General features: G+C 41.6%; 1 protein-coding gene and 1 long non-coding RNA gene across 2 annotated transcripts in view; both read right to left on the reverse strand.

The window, feature by feature from the left end:
- LOC135519148 (radixin) overlaps window positions 1-18,095 on the reverse strand; it is a 61,311-nt gene that overhangs the window by 26,249 nt on the left and 16,967 nt on the right. The window lies entirely within an intron of this gene.
- LOC135521127 (uncharacterized) lies at window positions 15,555-17,209 on the reverse strand. Its single transcript, XR_010452495.1, has 3 exons — window positions 17,019-17,209; window positions 16,268-16,624; window positions 15,555-16,126 (listed from the first exon to the last, which is right to left on the reverse strand). It is a non-coding gene; the product is annotated as an uncharacterized LOC135521127 (long non-coding RNA).

The following is an 18,095-nucleotide window of genomic DNA, read 5'->3' on the forward strand; positions in this document are numbered from 1 at the left end:
GTTTCTACAACTGGTTAAATCATGTCTGTGACTATAACAGAACGTGTGTAGCAGGCAAAGCCCCAAGGAAAACTGTTCACAAAAAACAAAACAAAATATCCCTCTGCCAGTTCTCTGTATTGTCTATGGCAAGGGAAAATAGATAGCGCCCAGTTTACAGTTCCTACAGCTTCCACACGATGTCGCCAGTGTTGGGAATTGGGTTGAAGTTAATCCTTGGTGAAATGAAGAATAGGCACTTCCTGTCAGAGGTTACACTGTGGAAAGTAATGAAAGAGAGAAAATCGTCCATGATTTGTTGACTTGCTGCTATTGAATACAGATCGCCCCGTGATCAATTTGATCGATTATTAACGTTTACTAATACCTAACGTTGGATTACAAAAGTAGTTTGAAGTGTTTTGTGTCAAAGTTTATAGGCAACTTTTTTCATTTAAAAAAATGACGTTGCGTTTTAGAAAGCTGTTTTTTCCTTGGATCAGACGGGTTTCATAAATGGACATTTTGGGTATACATGGACGGATTTAATCAAAAAAAGACCCTATTGTGATGTTTATGGGACATATTGGAGTGTCAACAAAGAAGCTCGTCAAAGGTAATGAATGTTTTATATTTTATTTCTGCGTTTTGTGTAGCGCCGGCTACGCTAATTCCTTTGTTTACGTCCCCTTCACGTATTTCGGGGGGTTGCATGCTATCAGATAATAGCTTCTCATGCTTTCGCCGAAAAGCATTTTAAAAATCTGACATGTTGGCTAGATTCACAACGAGTGAAGCTTTAATTGAGTACCCTGCATGTGTGTTTTAATGAAAGTTTGAGTTTTATCGAGTACTATTAGTTGTCACTCTGAAATTTCCCCTGATGTTGATCCCTGTACAGGGACAGCAGCCATAACTCAGATATGTGTGTCACACAGAACCCACTTGGCAGCATACTCCCCCTCCCTTCCCTTCCTCCCTTCCCCCTCCCTCCCTCAGCCAGTCTCCTTAGCTGCATCCCTCCATCTCACAGCTGGAGAGAAGAGAACACATACTGTTAATGTACAGCAGTAAAAAGTGAGAGTCCACTACACTGATACACCACCACTGCTGGGTAACTGAAAAGAGAGGGCCAAGGGATTTAGCTGCATATACTGTAGCCTAACGCGTGTTCACGTGGATGTTGGAGTTATCGGACTGTGTTGAGTGGGCACCTGTGCAGTCTTCTCCTGAAGACATGTAAGTGTGTGTGCTCCACTTCTTATCATTCGTCTAGAAATATCTCTAACCTCTTGTAGGACATCTACTCACACACTCCATATGCACGCCACGAGCACACAAGTCAGACAAATTCTAAAGTGAGAATGATAGCCTATGTCAACTACCCCTTTATGTGACTGCTTAGTTAAATAAAAAGGTTAAATAAAAAAGAATAACAAAAAAAAAGTTGTGCAACGATGCATCCAAGAGGGGGCTGTGCCAAAGACATACCCCCTGAAGACGAAACACACACACACACAAAATAACTCCTGTCAATTCACATGATGCAGCTCATAAGACACAAAATAAGCCAGAAAGTGCTCTGGGCCAGAATCTAAGTGAGTCACACTTGCTCTGTTGAAATGATCCCCTCTCTCACTCTCTCTCTGTCCCATTTCTCTCCCCTTCTCCTCTTGTCCCGAGGCACTGAGCTTCACAGAAAGAGGGTACAATAGCAGTCATTTGGCACCAGAATAGCAGCAGCAGCCATTTGACTGAGGATTCTCTGATGGCCCTTTAGCTCACTGGTTCTCAATCCTGGTCCTGGGGACCCTAAGGGGTGCACATTTGTTTTTGCCCTAGCACTACACAGCTGATTCAAATTATCAACTCATCAAAAGGATTTCATCATTTGAATCAGGTGTGTGGTGCTAGGGCAAAAACAAATGTGCACCCCTTTGGGTCCCCAGTATCAGGATTGAGAACCACTGCTTTAGCCCGTCAATGAGTAAATACCTCTGGTACAGAAACAGAACTCTCTGGGTTTGAATTATTCACTGCTTTAAGAAAAAATCCTCAATGCCAGCTGAACTTGAGGAGTGAATAGTGCAGTGTAGTTCCGTTCTAGGAGATGAAATGTAGGCCAAAGACGGAGACGAAACAGGAAATAAATTAAGTGTTTCAGACTTGCACAAGGGGCAATAATGGACCCAATCCAATGCAATCCTATTCTTTTGTGGTGCTGCTATATGCAATCAAGTGCTAACAGTCAGTATTTGTATAATATGTGTTAGAGGTCGAACGATTATGATTTTTCAACGCTGATATCGATACTGATTATTGGAGGACCAAAAAAAGCCAATACCGATTAAAATCGGACGATTTTTATATACACTGCTCAAAAAAATAAAGGGAACACTTAAACAACACAATGTAACTCCAAGTCAATCACACTTCTGTGAAATCAAACTGTCCGCAACACTGATTGACAATACATTTCACATGCTGTTGTGCAAATGGAATAGACAACAGGTGGAAATTATGGGCAATTAGCAAGACACCCCCAATAAAGGAGTGGAGGTGGTGACCACAGACCACTTCTCAGATCCTATGCTTCCTGGCTGATGTTTTGGTTACTTTTGAATGCTGGCGGTGCTTTCACTCTAGTGGTAGCATGAGACGGAGTCTACAACCCACACAAGTGGCTCAGGTAGTACAGCTCATCCAGGATGGCACATCAATGCGAGCTGTGGCAAGAAGGTTTGCGGTGTCTGTCAGCGTAGTGTCCAGAGCATGGAGGCACTACCAGGAGACAGGCCAGTACATCAGGAGACGTGGAGGAGGCCGTAGGAGGGCAACAACCCAGTAGCAGGACCGCTACCTCCGCCTTTGTGCAAGGAGGAGCAAGAGGAGCACTGCCAGAGCCTATCAAAATGACCTCCAGCAGGCCACAAATGTGCATGTGTCTGCTCAAATGGTCAGAAACAGACTCCTTGAGGGTGGTATGAGGGCCCGACGTCCACAGGTGGGGGTTGTGCTTACAGCCCAACACCGTGCAGGACGTTTGGCATTTGCCAGAGAACACCAAGATTGGCAAATTCGCCACTGGCGCCCTGTGCTCATCACAGATGAAAGTAGGTTCACACTGAGCACATGTGACAGACATGACAGAGTCTGGAGACGCCATGGAGAACGTCCTGCTGCCTGCAACATCCTCCAGCATGACCGGTTTGGCGGTGGGTCAGTCATGGTGTGGGGTGGCATTTCTTTGGGGGGCCACATAGCCCTCCATGTGCTCGCCAGAGGTAGACTGACTGCCATTAGGTACCGAGATGAGATCCTCAGACCCCTTGTGAGACCATATGCTGGTGCGTTTGGCCCTGGGTTCCTCCTAATGCAAGACAATGCTCGACCTCATGTGGCTGGAGTGTGTCAGCAGTTCCTGCAAGAGGAAGACATTGATGCTATGGACTGGTCCGCCCATTCCCCAGACCTGAATCCAATTGAGCACATCTGGGACATCATGTCTCGCTCCATCCACCAACACCACAGACTGTCCAGGAGTTTGCGGATGCTTAGTCCAGGTCTGGGAGAAGATCCCTCAGGAGACCATCCGCCACCTCATCAGGAGCATGCCCAGGCGTTGTAGGGAGGTCATACAGGCACGTGGAGGCCACACACACTACTGGGCCTCATTTTGACTTGTTTTAAGGACATTACATCAAAGTTGGATCAGCCTGTAGTGTGGTTTTCCACTTTAATTTTGAGTGTGACTCCAAATCCAGACCTCCATGGGTTGATAAATTTGATTTCCATTGATAATTTGTGTGATTTTGTTGTCAGCACATTCAACTATGTAAAGAAAAAAGTATTTAATAAGAATATTTAATTCATTCAGATCTAGGATGTTTGTTTTAGCGTTTCCTTTGTTTTTTGAGCAGTGTGTGTATATATATATATATATATTTGTAATGACAATTATAACAATACTGAATGAACACTTATTTTAACTTAATATAATCCATCAATAAAAAAAATAAAAAAGTGCAATATGTGCCATGTAAAAAAGCTAACGTTTAAGTTCCTTGTTAAGAACATGAGAACATATGAAAGCTGGTGGTTCCTTTTAACATGAGTCTTCAATATTCCCAGGTAAGAAGTTTTAGGTTGTAGTTATTATAGGACTCTTTATCTCTATATCATTTGTATTTCATATACCTTTGACTATTGGTTGTTCTAATAGGTACTTCAGTGTTGCCAGCCTAATCTCGGGAGTTGATAGGCTTGAAGTCATAAACAGCGCAATGCTTGAAGCACAACGAAGAGCTGCTGGCAAATGCGCGAAAGTGCTGTTTGAATGAATGGTTACAAGCCTGCTGCTGCCTACCATCGCTCAGACTGCTCTATCAAATCATACTTAATTATAATAAAACACACAGAAATACGAGTCTTAGGTCATTAATAATGGTCAAATCCGGAAACTATAATTTCGAAAACAATATGTTTATTATATGCGGAACCGTTACGTATTTTATCTAACGGGTGGCATCCCTAAGTCTAAATATTGCTGTTACATTGCGCAACCTTCAATGTTATGTCACAATTATGTAAAATTCTGACCAACTAACTACGATCTTTGTTAGGAAGAAGTGGTCTTCACACAGTTCGCAACGAGCCAGGCGGCCAATGTGCTGCATATACCCTGACTCTGCTTGCACAGAATGCAAGAAAGGTGACACAATTTGCCCAGTTAAAAGAAATTCATGTTTGCAGGCAGTATTAACTAAATATGCAGGTTTAAAAATATACCTATATAACTGATTTTAAGAAAGCCATTGATGTTTAGGGTTAGGTACACATTGGTGCAACAACAGTGCTCTTTTCGTGAATGCGCTTGTTAAATCACCCGTTTGGCGAAGTAGGCTGCGATTCAATGACAAATTAACAGGCACCGCATTGATTATATGCAACATAGGACAAGCTAGATAAACTAGTAATATCATCAACCATGTGTAGTTAATCACTAGTTATGTTAAGATTCATTGTTTTTTATAAAATAAGTTTAATGCTAGCTAGCACCTTACCTTGGCTCCTTGCTGCACTCGCATAACAGGTAGTCAGCCTGCCACGCAATCTCCTCGTGGAGTGCAATGTAATCGGCCATAATCGGTGTCCAAAAATGCCAATTATCGATTGTTATGAAAACTTGAAATCGGCCCTAATTAAATGTATATTTTATATATTTTTATACTATTTTCTGGGTGACCTGAACATTGACCGGTTAGAAACTAGAGTTGAAGTTGGACGTTTACATACACCTTAGCCAAAACATTTGAACTCAGTTCTTCACAATTCTTGACATTTAATCCAAGTAAAAATTCCCCGTTTTAGGTCAGTTAGGATCACCACTTTATTTTAAGAATGCGAAATGTCCGAATAATAGTAGAGAGAATGATTTATTTCAGCATTTATTTCTTTCATCACATTTCCAGTGGATCAGAAGTTTACATACATTCAATTAGTATTTGGTAGCATTGCCTTTAAATTATTTAACTTGGGTTAAACATTTTGGGTAGCCTTCCACAAGCTTCCCACAATAAGTTGGGTGAATTTTGGCCCATTCCTCCTGACAGAGTTGGTGTAACTGAGTCTGGTTTGTAGGCCTCCTTGCTCACAAACGCTTTTTCAGTTCTGCCCACAGATTTTCTATAGGATTGAGGTCAGGGCTTTGTGATGGCCATTCCAATACCTGGACTTGTTGTCCTTAAGCCATTTTGCCACAACTTTGGAAGTATGCTTGGGGTCATTGTCCATTTGGAAGACCCATTTGCAACCAAGCTTTAACTTCCTGACTTATGTCTTGAGATGTTGCATCAATATATGCACTTAATTTTCCTTTCTCAATTATTAATAAAAATTCCAGATTGTCTGCATAATCACAAAATTCAACTCAGTCATCCATACATACACCACCTAACATGCCACCAGGGGTCTCTGCACAATTTTATACAGAGCAATGATCGCATGGAACTCCGTTCCATCACCAATTTCTCAAGCAAACAGCATAATTACCTTTTTTTAATTATTAAAAAACAACTCATGGAACAGCGGGGACTGTGAAGGGACAAACACACATGGTTTGTAAATCGTTGTATTTTACATTTCTGTGACTGTCCTTGTCTATCAATGTATCAGTGTTTTGTTACTTGTCATGTGTTTTGTTACTTGTCTTGTCAACCATCTGTGTTTAATTGTGGACCCCAGGAAGAGTAGCTGCTGCTTCTGCAAAAGCTAATGGGGATCCTAATAAACAAATAAATAACAACAAGTCTCATAACCAAACATCAATATTAATTTAGCCCATCATAACTATATGGGTCATTTGTAGCTTCAGCGCCAATATGTGGCCATCTATTTCCCAGTCTGTGTGTAATAACTTCCATTGCTTCAGTGTGTGTCTGTGACTGCAGCAGTCAGAGCCAGTGGTACAGTATCAACCGGATATATCCTAAGGGAGGAAGGAAGAGTAGAGGCTGGTAAAGGAAAGAGAGAGAGAGAAGAGAGAGAGAGAACCGACTCAGTGAGCATAGCCTTGCTATTGAGAAAGTCCACAGTAGGCAGACCTGACTTTCAAGCGAAGACCGGCTATGTGCACACTGCCCACAAAATGAGGTGGAAACTGAGCTGCAATTCCTAACCTCCTGCCAAATGTATGACCATATTAGAGATACATATTTCCCTCAGATTACACAGACCCACAAAGAATTCAAAAACAAATCCAATTTTGAGAAACTCCCATATCTATTGGGTGAAATACCACAGTGTGCAATCACAGCAACAATATTAGTGACCAGTGTCCACAAGAAAAGGGCAACTAGTGAAGAAAAAACACCATTGTAAATACAACCTATATTTATGTTTAATTATTTTCCCTTTTGTACTTTAACTATTTGCACATCATTACAACACTGTATATAGACAGATGACATTTGAAGTCTTTATTATAACTTTTGTGAGTGTAATGTTTACTGTACATTTTTATTGTTTATTTCATTTGTAAACATATGTTTCCCAATAAAGCCATTAAATTGAAAAAGAAATTGAATTGAGAGAGAGGGAGAGCAAGTCAGAGCCGAGCGGAGATCTGCAATAAGACGTGTGACAGAGGGAGTAAATATCCCAGTTCATAGTTAGCCAACTCAGCAGACAGACTGACAGCACTGGGCTTGCTATATACAGTACATCACCGGCCAGCAGCAGCAGAGATGCAGCTGGGGACAATGCACTAGCAGTAAGAGGGGTGTGCATGCCAGAGACAGAAGCTTGAAGGGAGAGCAGTGTGCACAAGCAGAGGATGTGCCTTTTGATTGTTGCACTAGGAATTGTGCACTAGGAAAGAGGAGCAAGAGAATATGTTAAGGAAGTCAGGCTAAAGGAGTGTGCACAAGGAGAGCGGATCTATCAGGAGCGTGCACAAGGAGAGCGGATCTATCAGGAGCGTGCACAAGGAGAGCGGATCTATCAGGAGCGTGCACAAGGAGAGCGGATCTATCAGGAGTGTGCAAGAAGAGAGCGGATCTATCAGGAGCGTGCACAAGGAGAGCGGATCTATCAGGAGCGTGCACAAGGAGAGCGGATCTATCAGGAGCGTGCACAAGGAGAGCGGATCTATCAGGAGCGTGCACAAGGAGAGCGGATCTATCAGGAGCGTGCACAAGGAGAGCGGATCTATCAGGAGCGTGCAAGAAGAGAGCGGATCTATCAGGAGTGTGCATGAGGAGAGAGGTGCAATGCTAGAAGAGCATACACATAGAAAGCAGTAGGTCAGGTATTATTAGAGGAGGATGTTGACATGTTGGTAGTCAGTGAATTAGCAGGTCAGGACAGGGCTGTCGGAGGTTTAGTGGGTCACGGCTTTGGTGTCTATATATACAGTAAGTACTGTGTCTTTATGTGTTGTGTAAATTAGGGTTACGGCGGGTTAGGATGGGGCTGTATGAAGGGTTTGGTTCGTATATAAGTGTCTTCAGAAAGTATTCATACCTCTGGACTTATTCCACATTATGTTGTGTTACAGACTGAATTCAACATTTATTAAATAGTTATTATTTTCTCACCCATCTACACACAATTCCCCATAATTACAAAGTGAAAACATGATTAAAAAATAATTCCACTTTGACATTATGGGATGTTGTGGGTAGACTAGTGACAAAAGAAATCTAAATTAAATCAATTTTAAATGCAGGCCTTAACACAACAAAATGTGGAAAAAGTCAAGGGGTGTGAATATTTTCTGAAGGCACTGATATATATACAGTGCATTGGGAAAGTATTCACACCCCTTAACATTTTCCAAATTTTGTTTCGTAACAACCTTACTCTAAAATTAATTAAATTGTTTATTTTTACTGGTACTGTATATACACACTACATGACCAAAAGTATATAGATACTAGAGGTCGACCAATTAATCAGAATGACCGATTAATGAGGGCCGATTTCAAGTTTTCATAACAATTGAAATTGGTATTTTTGGGTGCCGATTTTGCAGATTTAAAAAAGTCAGCTAAGAACACATTCTTATTTTCAATGACGGCCTAGGAACGGTGGGTTAACTGCCTTGTTCAGGGGCAGAACGACCGATTTTCACTTTGTCCGCTCGGGGGATCCAATCTTGCAACCTTACAGTTAACTAGTCCAACGCTCTAACCACCTGCCTCTCATTGCACTCCACGAGGAGCACAGCGCTGGTTATGACTTCAAGCCTATCAGCCTAATGGCTGGTGTAACCGATGTGAAATGGCTAGCTAGTTAGCTGGGTGTGCGCTAATAGCGTTTCAAACGTCACTCACTCTGAGACTTGGAGTAGTTATTCCCCTTGCTCTGCAAGGCCCGCGGCTTTTATGGAGAGATGGGTAACACTGCTTCGAGTGTGGCTGTTGTCGATGTGATCCTGTTTCGAGCCTAGGTAGGGGCGAGGAGAGGGACGGAAGCTATACTGTTACACTGGCAATACTATAGTGCCTATAAGAACACCCAATAGTCAAAGGTATATGAAATACAAATGGTATAGAGAAATAGTCCTATAAATACTATATTAACTACAACCTAAAACCTCTTACCTTGGAATATTGAAGTCTCATGTTAAAAGGAACCACCAACTGTCTCATGTGCTGAGCAAGGAACTCAAACATTAGCTTTTTTACATGGCACATATTGCACTTTTACTTCAACATTTTGTTTTTGCATTATTTAAACCAAATTGAACATGTTTCATTATTTATTTGAGGCTACATTTATTTTTATTGATGTATTATATCAAGTTAAAATAAGTGTTAATTCAATATTGTTGTAAGTGATATTATTACAAATAAAAAAACGTTTCATTTAATTTCATTATTATTATATATTATTTTTGAAATCGGTATCGGCTTTTTTTTGGTGTTCCAATAATCGGTATTGGCGTTGAAAAATCCTAATCGGTCGACCTCTAGTAGATACAGTGGGGCAAAAAGTATTTAGTCAGCCACCAATTGTGCAAGTTCTCCCACTTAAAAAGATGAGAGAGGCCTGTAATTTTCATCATAGGTACACTTCAACTATGACAGACAAAATGAGGGGGAAAAAATCCAGAAAGTCACATTGTAGGATTTTTAATGAATTTATTTGCAAATTATGTTGGAAAATAAGTATTTGATCACCTACAAACAAGCAAGATTTCTGGCTCTCACAGACCTCTTCTTTAAGAGGCTCCTCTGTCCTCCACTTGTTACCTGTATTAATGGCACCTGTTTGAACTTGTTATCCGTATAGAAGACACCTGTCCATAACCTCAAACAGTCACACTCCAAACTCCACTACGGCCAAGACCAAAGTGCTGTTAAAAGGACACCAGAAACAAAATTGTAGACCTGCACCAGGCTGGGAAGACTGAATCTGCGATAGGTAAGCAGCTTGGTTTGAAGAAATCAACTGTGGGAGCAATTATTAGGAAATGGAAGACATACAAGACCACTGATAATCTCCCTCGATATGGGGCTCTACCCAAGATCTCACCCCGTGGGGTCAAAATGATCATAAGAACGGTGATCAAAAATCTCAGAACCACATGGGGGGGACCTAGTGAATGACCTGCAGAGAGCTGGGACCAAAGTAAGAAAGCCTACCATCAGAAACACACTACGCCGCCAAGGACTCAAATCCTGCAGTGCCAGACGTGTCCCCCTGCTTAAGCCAGTACATGTCCAGGCCCGTCTGAAGTTTACTAGAGAGCATTTGGATGATCCAGAAGAAGATTGGGAGAATGTCTTATGGTCAAATGAAACCAAAATATAACTTTTTGGTAAAAACTCAACTCGTCATGTTTGGAGGACAAAGAATGCTGAGTTGCATCCAAAGAACACCATACCTACTGTGAAGCATGGGGGTGGAAACATCATGCTTTGGGGCTGTTTTGCTGCAAAGGGACCAGGACGACTGATCCGTGTAAAAGGAAAGAATGAATGGGGCCATGTATCGTGAGATTTTGAGTGAAAACCTCCTTCCATCAGCAAGGGCATTGAAGATGAAAAGTGGCTAGGTCTTTCAGCATGACACTGATCCCAAACACAGTTGCAAATCAGAACTTGTTCTCAACTAGCCTACCTGGTTAAATAAAGGTGGGGGGAAGATTTTTTTTAAATTAAATTAACCGCCCGGGCAACGAAGGAGTGGCTTCGTAAGAAGCATTAAGGTCCTGGAGTGGCCTAGCCAGTCTCCAGATCTCAACCCCATAGAAAATCTTTGGAGGGAGTTGAAAGTCCGTGTTGCCCAGCAACAGCCCCAAAACATCACTGCTCTAGAGGAGATCTGCATGGAGGAATGGGCCAAAATACCAGCAACAGTGTGTGAAAACCTTGTGAAGACTTACAGAAAACGTTTGACCTCTGTCATTGCCAACAAAGGGTATATAACAAAGTATTGAGATAAACTTTTGTTATTGACCAAATACTTATTTTCCACCATCATTTGCAAATAAATTCATTAAAAATCCTACAATGTGATTTTTTTTCTCATTTTGTCTGTCATAGTTGAAGTGTACCTATAATGAAAATTACAGGCCTCTCATCTTTTTAAGTGGGAGAACTTGCACAATTGGTGGCTGACTAAATACTTTTTGCCCCACTGTACCTGCTCATATTACATCTCATTCCAAAATCATGGGCATTAATATGGAGTTGTTCCCCCCTTCGCTGCTATAACAGACTCTAATCTTCTAAGAAGGTTTTCCACCCCTATACATTGCTGACGGGACTTGCTTCCATTCAGCCAGAAGAGCATTAGTGAGGTCACGCACTAAAGTTAGGCGATTAAGCCTGGCTCGCAGTCGGCTTTCCAATTAATCCCAAAGGTGTTCAATGGGGTTGAGGTCAGGGTTGTGTAGGTCAGTCAAGTTCTTCCACACAGATCTTAACAAACCATGTGTATGAAGTCACCACAAGAATAATAAACAAGCAACTTTTGCTAGTCCCCACAAGGTCAAATGCTATTCTAGGTGGTTAAGGGTTACAGTTAAGCTTATGGTTAGTTTTAGGTTTAGGAGCTAGGTCTACTGTGGGTTTAGGGTTAAGGTTAGGTTTTAAGTTAAAGGTTAGGGTAAGGAGCTAGGGTTAGTTTTAGGTTCAGGGCTAGGGAGAATATTATTTTGAATGGGACTTAAGGTTATTTATACAAGACTGTGTGTGTGCGCACCCACACACACACACACACACACACGTGTAAGCGTGTCTGCACATATGCATGTGTGCACGTGCATAACAGGTGGCTGACAACGTGGCAGACACCTTGCGGGCTTGCTTTAATGTAATTGTAAAAAGCTGCCCAACACCACTAAACAGGGATTTAAACACTGACTGGGGCACAGAAAACAATGACTGTAGGATTAACCTCTTAGGCTGGGAGATGGGACCTTAGTAACACTGCATCATTAACGCATGATGGACCACTTTAAAACGGAAAGGTTGCACGATATATATTCCACAAATCTAACAACATAGATTGATTATGTTCGATCTAAACGGTCTTTATGAAAAAGTTTATACAAATATATATATATATATAATTATACACTTCAATAGCTACAGGACGAGCTACAGAAGTCTTGCAGGTAGACCACTTTTAACCCTTCAAGAAATTATTATGTGGCCTAGATCCTGGTATTGGAGGTAATTCTGGTGCGTTGTAAAGATAATTTCCTTTGTGTCGTAGCAGTACCCATCCTATAGCCCATCAATAGCTTCTTTCTATAAGGAAATAATTTAATATGTTTGTGTATGCGTGTTCGAGAGCAAGAGAGGGCGAGAGAAACTGAGCGAAACTGAGCAGGAGAGAAACAGAGGGAGAGAAACTGAGCGGGAGGGAGGGAGAGAAACTGACATATACTGTAGAATAGAACAGCAAACAGAGCAAGATGTCTCAGAACTGATAGGAGCTGATCACCAACTGACAAAACACGTAGAGACAGCAGTGCACAGTGAATACTAGAACCCTCCATTCTCTGACTGCAACTCGGCTATACATACAGTAGCAACGTCTGCTAGTTAGCGGTCAATTCAGTTTCTTTGCAGCGAATTCAGGAAGTAAATTGGAAATGGCTTAGAAAACCAGGCAAAAAAAAACGATAACACCATCTTTATGCTTGAGTGGCTATTTCTTTTTGTCCAGTGACCCCCAAAGCAAAGGTAGCCCATTACATATCCCCAACCCAAGCAACACTTGATAAGTATTGGTAAAAATTGGTTAAAGATGGACAGCTGTGACTTGTAGATAGCAAAATAGTTGTGAAGAGATGTGCCATTGAATCGGTACATGGTTTGTGAACTGATACACAAGACAACGCTGGATTCAAAACCTTTCAGTTTAACTGATTATATGAAGTTCTTGAAATCAATAGAATGTGATATACATGTATATGGGGTATAGAACCATCCCAGCTCTGCAGATTTTGCTGCGAAGAGACAGAATCATTAGATATTTTTTTTACTACTGTCCATATGTAGCTTGTTTTTGGTCGCAGGTTCAAGAATGGCTGAATAATTGCACCATTTACCTGGGGCTAATAGCACTGCTAGGTGATTTAAAAAGTCATAGTCAATCGATCAATAACAATTATACTCATAACAAAAATGTTTCTTTAATTTACAATATGTAGAATCTATGAGAATAGAAAGGTTCAGAACTTTTATGAAAGTTCTGAAAAACAAAAAAAAATATTACAATAGTTAACTATACTCTGTCTGTGAACATGTATACAGTAAGTCTTGTTGTCCATTAGTTTACTCCAATTAGGGGAGGGGGGGGTAGGGTTAGGAGAAAATATAAAAAGAAAATTGTAGAATAATAGTGAAGATATCAAAACTATGAAATCATGTAGTAACCCAAAAACACCCTTTGCCTTGATGACTGCCTAGTGTGTAAAGCTTTCTCTCAACCAGATTCACCTGGAATGCTTTTCCAAAAGTCTTGAAGGAGTTCCCACATATGCTGAGCACTTGTTGGCTGCTTTTCCTTCACTCTGCAGTCCAACTTGGGTTGAGGTTGGGTGATTGTGAAGGCGAGATCATCACTCTCCTTCTTGGTCAAATAGCCCTTACACAGCCTGTAACTATGGGTCTTCCTTTCCTGTGGCAGTCCTCATGAGAGCCAGTTTCATCATAGCGCTTGTTTTTGAAATGTTCTGCATTGACTGACCTTTATGTCATAAAGTAATGATGGACTGTCGTTTCTCTGCTTATTTGAGCTGTTCTTGGCATAATATGGACTTGGTCTTTTACCAAATATGTCTATCCCCTACCTCGTCACAACACAACTGAATTGCTCAAACGCATTAAGGAAAGAAATTCCACAAATTAACAAAGCACACCTGTTAATTGAAATGCATTCCAGTTAACTACCTCATGAAACTGGTTGAGAGAATGCCAAGAGTGTGCACAGCTGTCATCAAGGCAAAGTGTGGCTACTTTGAAGAAACTCAAATATAAAATATATTTTGGTTTCTTTAACACTTTTTTGGTTTCAACATTATTCCATGTGTTATTTCATAGTTTTGATATCTTCACTAATATTATACAATGTAGAAAATAGTAAAAAATAAAGAAAAACCCTTGAATGAGTAGATGTGTCCAAAATTCTGACTGGCACTGTATATTTACAAAAATATATATATAAGGGGGATTGGAAATTATGCAGATAATTACATTGTGGCTTCCATCAATCTGCAATATTCAATCTGTTATACCCCCACCAAAAATATAAAACCTTGATCAGTACGGATTTTCCATATGGTAAACTGTGTGTGTGTGTTTGTGGTACCAGACAGGCCTAATTAAATGCACAGCTGTTTGTTGCTAAGCCGGTTACCAGGGGCTTTAAGGCACAGAGGACCCGGCTTTACCCCTCTTCACTCCCTCCTCCTCTACCGCACCTCTCTTCACCCATCCTCATCTATCTCACCCCTCTTAACCATTGACCTCTACCTCACCCATCCTCCTCTACCTCATCACACTTCACCCTCTGCCCATCCCCTTTACCTCCATTACCTCACCCTTTCCTCTTGCCCGGGATCTACTAGATTTGTTTTACCTAGCAAGACATTTAATAGAAAAGATACAGAAACGGATGTAGGGACATGCAGCCAAGAGAGCAAGGGTTGAGTGTTTCAAGATAGGTATTTTGGGTCCAAACTGCTGCAGAAGACTCTTGATTTACCACCACCAGCTGTCCTACTAGGCACCACAACACCAAGTCCATGTTTTTCTGGGAGATGCAGCTTTCTCCCTACATGAGAAACTGAGTCGCCCTTATCCAGATATGTTGATAATAGAATGTTGGAATCAATTTTTCTATTTCTAATTTCCCTTGTTACTGTATAGATGTATGCACATCTGTATGAGAAATGTCATTTTATTAAGGCTTTTGGAATATGCTTCTGGAAAATTGTATTATTTTTTTACCAAATAGGCTATATTTGATATCTAACATATATTCTTATTATCTCTCATTCACAGGTGTCCATCTCAATGAACCTGGGCGTACCTACAACTACCGCCACTCTTGTTGTCATAGAGAAAGCATTCGGCATCATGGCTGCAAGGATAAGGACTCTTGTTCGGCTAATCGAGTGTACCCCTGAAAAGGCTAAGGACATTCTGAAGGCTTGTCTGGCCTTCCACAACTACCTGTCCTCCACAGATGAAGCTCATGAACCGAAACGAAAGATAAGTGTCTCCCGCTTTTGGGGACACTCCCCTGCCTTCTGACAACTACCAACCTCGAGAGTGGAAGTGGGTTGTGGCCTGGGGACAACAATCTCCAAGAGCCAGGCAGACTCTCCCGTGCCAGGGCGACACAGCTTGCATGCGAAACAAGAAACAAGCTCAGGGATGTCTTCTCCCCCCCGCATGTGTGCAAAAAGACATGGTTAGGAGAGGACAACTCAACCCATGACCAGCCAATCATGCAGAATAGGACTTTGTTTGGACTACTCACACACACACCCCTTGATGGAGGCACGCATTCTTTGTGTGCACTGTGAACCAAAGTATTTCGTACTAAAATGTAGTTTTAATCTTGTTAATGAATTGAAACCAAATTTTTATGATGTCTGTGTGTGTTAATTTAGATTGAACTACACCACACAGCTCTACAGCACACAGCTCTTCTCAACATTGTCAGTACTTGATTATCAAATAGAATGCATTGAAACACCTTGTATCGAGATGAAGAAAGAGCTTTTTCAGCACACAAAAAAATAAACCTTATTCTTGCATCTGGGCTCTGAAAGTAAACCACAATACAACAGTGTCTGCTAAGAACAGACATGTAAACAACACATCAATTAAATATCATTAAAGTGTCAGACAAATGAATTATTTGAAGAATAGTACAAATGTGTCTGTGAAAAACAGACACGCAAACAACAAGACAAGTGTCTATGGAATAAAATTGTCTAGAGTCTGACTCCTGAGATGTCTGAACAACAAGAACCAATTGTTCATTTCACTGTGGTCCCAGTCGTTCGGTCCATGTCTTCTTGAAGTCATGCACAAATTCATGCAGCTGGTGATCGAATTCCAACCCGAGTTTTGTCAATAGTTCATCCATGAAATCAGCTATAGGTGCCAGGGCCCTGTGGAGAGGATGAGAAGAGGGGGGACATGTTAGGAGTGTCTGTGGCGAGCAGTGTGCATGGTGAGGAGAGGAGGGAAAAAGGACAACAAAAGAAAGGAAAGGATATCAGAATAAAGGAGGAGAGTCTGAAATGATTTACCTCTGGGTGGCTCAATGCATGACGTTCTCCAGATCTTGAGATCGGTCTTTGCAACGCCTTTACGGGTGATGTGTCTGAGTCTGCAGCTCTTTTCTCCCTTCTTCTCACAGTCCTGCTACTACTGCTGCTGCTCTGTGGCATTGGTGAGGAGCAAGCCAGTGGAGTAGGTATTGGAGGTGGGCCCAGGATAGGGTTTCCCAGGTCCTTCATAGAGATGGTTTTCCATTCTGCACTGCAGCTCAGTGCGGGAGATGGGCTGGGGGTTAATGACCAGTCAGTGCTGGGGGCCGGTGAAGAGGCAATGCTGGGGAGCAGAGAACAAAACCTGGTGCTGTCCCCATTCACTGGTGTTTGTGCCTTGGAAAAGAAAAAGGAGAGGGCTTTTTAGTTCACATAATCAAACCATCCAAAACAACCAATGAACAACATATCAAATATCATTAACCAAGACTAAAATAGACTATAATGTTGCAAATGTTTAAGCTGAGTTGAGTTGGCCTAGCTAGATATTTGCAACAGCTGGACCTTGATACCGAACTTTGACTTAGGTATTACCAATGTGGGAAGCTTATGATTTTCTTTCTCTGACGAAATTATGTTTAATCAAAAGGTTGTAAAGATCTTTAGTTTAATTGGTTGGCTTGCTTGCTTTCTCTACATGAGTATGCTGCTAAGCTAGAGCTAGCTGGCTGGGTTTAGTTCGCAAACATGGCTACTCTTTTCCTCGACTACAATAGAAAATACAACATACCTCATTCTCTGGTGAAGATGGCATGTTGCTTTCTGTCTTGCTTACTTCTGTCCCTCCTTGGCTAAGAAACGCTTGAAGTTGTCGTTCACCATGTTGAATCACACTGAGTTTTCGGACTAAATCGAGAAAAAGAAACTCGTGCCACCCCTACAGTTGACCAATCGTCAACAAAGGGGTGTAGACTTCGGCTAGCTTCGTCAAAACATTGTGTGCACGAACAGATTAACAAAACCCTTAAAGACCAAAACTAACCAAACTATCACAAAATGTCTTCATAATATATGCACAAGGAGAAACTAGGAGAGGATGCAAATAGAGAGGGAGGACTAGAAGGACATCAAAAGGTATTGAGAAAATAAAGAGCAGGGGAGAGCGACGGTAGACGTGGAGAGTGGAGGATTAGGTAGAGCCTACATTTTTTTAAGTGTTTGGGCTAAGGTAAGGTTGAGGGAAAGGGATGGGTGAGTGAACTTCACACTTGATAATTAGATTTAGTGACTTGGATAATTCCCATTATATTAATGAAAACCGGCTTATGAAATATTTAAAGCCTGCCTGTGTCTCCGGCGGGTGGGGGCAGGCATGCTGGTGTGGAGCAGGGAAAGTAGTGAGGCCAACCAGAGGGACGACATGTGCAAAACGTTTCAGTAAATCAATAATGCATTAAGTCCCACCACGCCCCACACCATAGTCCTACAATGGTGATACATGCTTACAAGCGACCAAGCGACACAAATATGCAGATGAAGTACACACACAACAAACAAGTCCTCACTAACACACATACAACCACCCCCCCCCCAAAAAAAAGAAACCTGCAGACACTCGGCCCTCCGTGGAATGAGTTTGACACCTCTAGTTTACAGTGATCGACGGACTATAGAGTGGAGCGTTTACAGTGATTATGTAAACCACAGGGAGACTCTCTGGAGCTCTCCATCAGTCTGTCCCCAAGCTCTGAGTCTGTTACAAACAAAATAAGCCTGTGTGTGTGTGTGTGTGTGTGTGTGTGTGTGTGTGTGTGTGTGTGTGTGTGTGTGTGTTCAAAATAAGAGTAAAAGATGACTTTGTGTTTTC

The sequence above is a fragment of the Oncorhynchus masou genome, chromosome 29 (genome assembly GCF_036934945.1).
Source record: "Oncorhynchus masou masou isolate Uvic2021 chromosome 29, UVic_Omas_1.1, whole genome shotgun sequence".
In the NCBI taxonomy this organism is placed as follows: domain Eukaryota; kingdom Metazoa; phylum Chordata; class Actinopteri; order Salmoniformes; family Salmonidae; genus Oncorhynchus; species Oncorhynchus masou.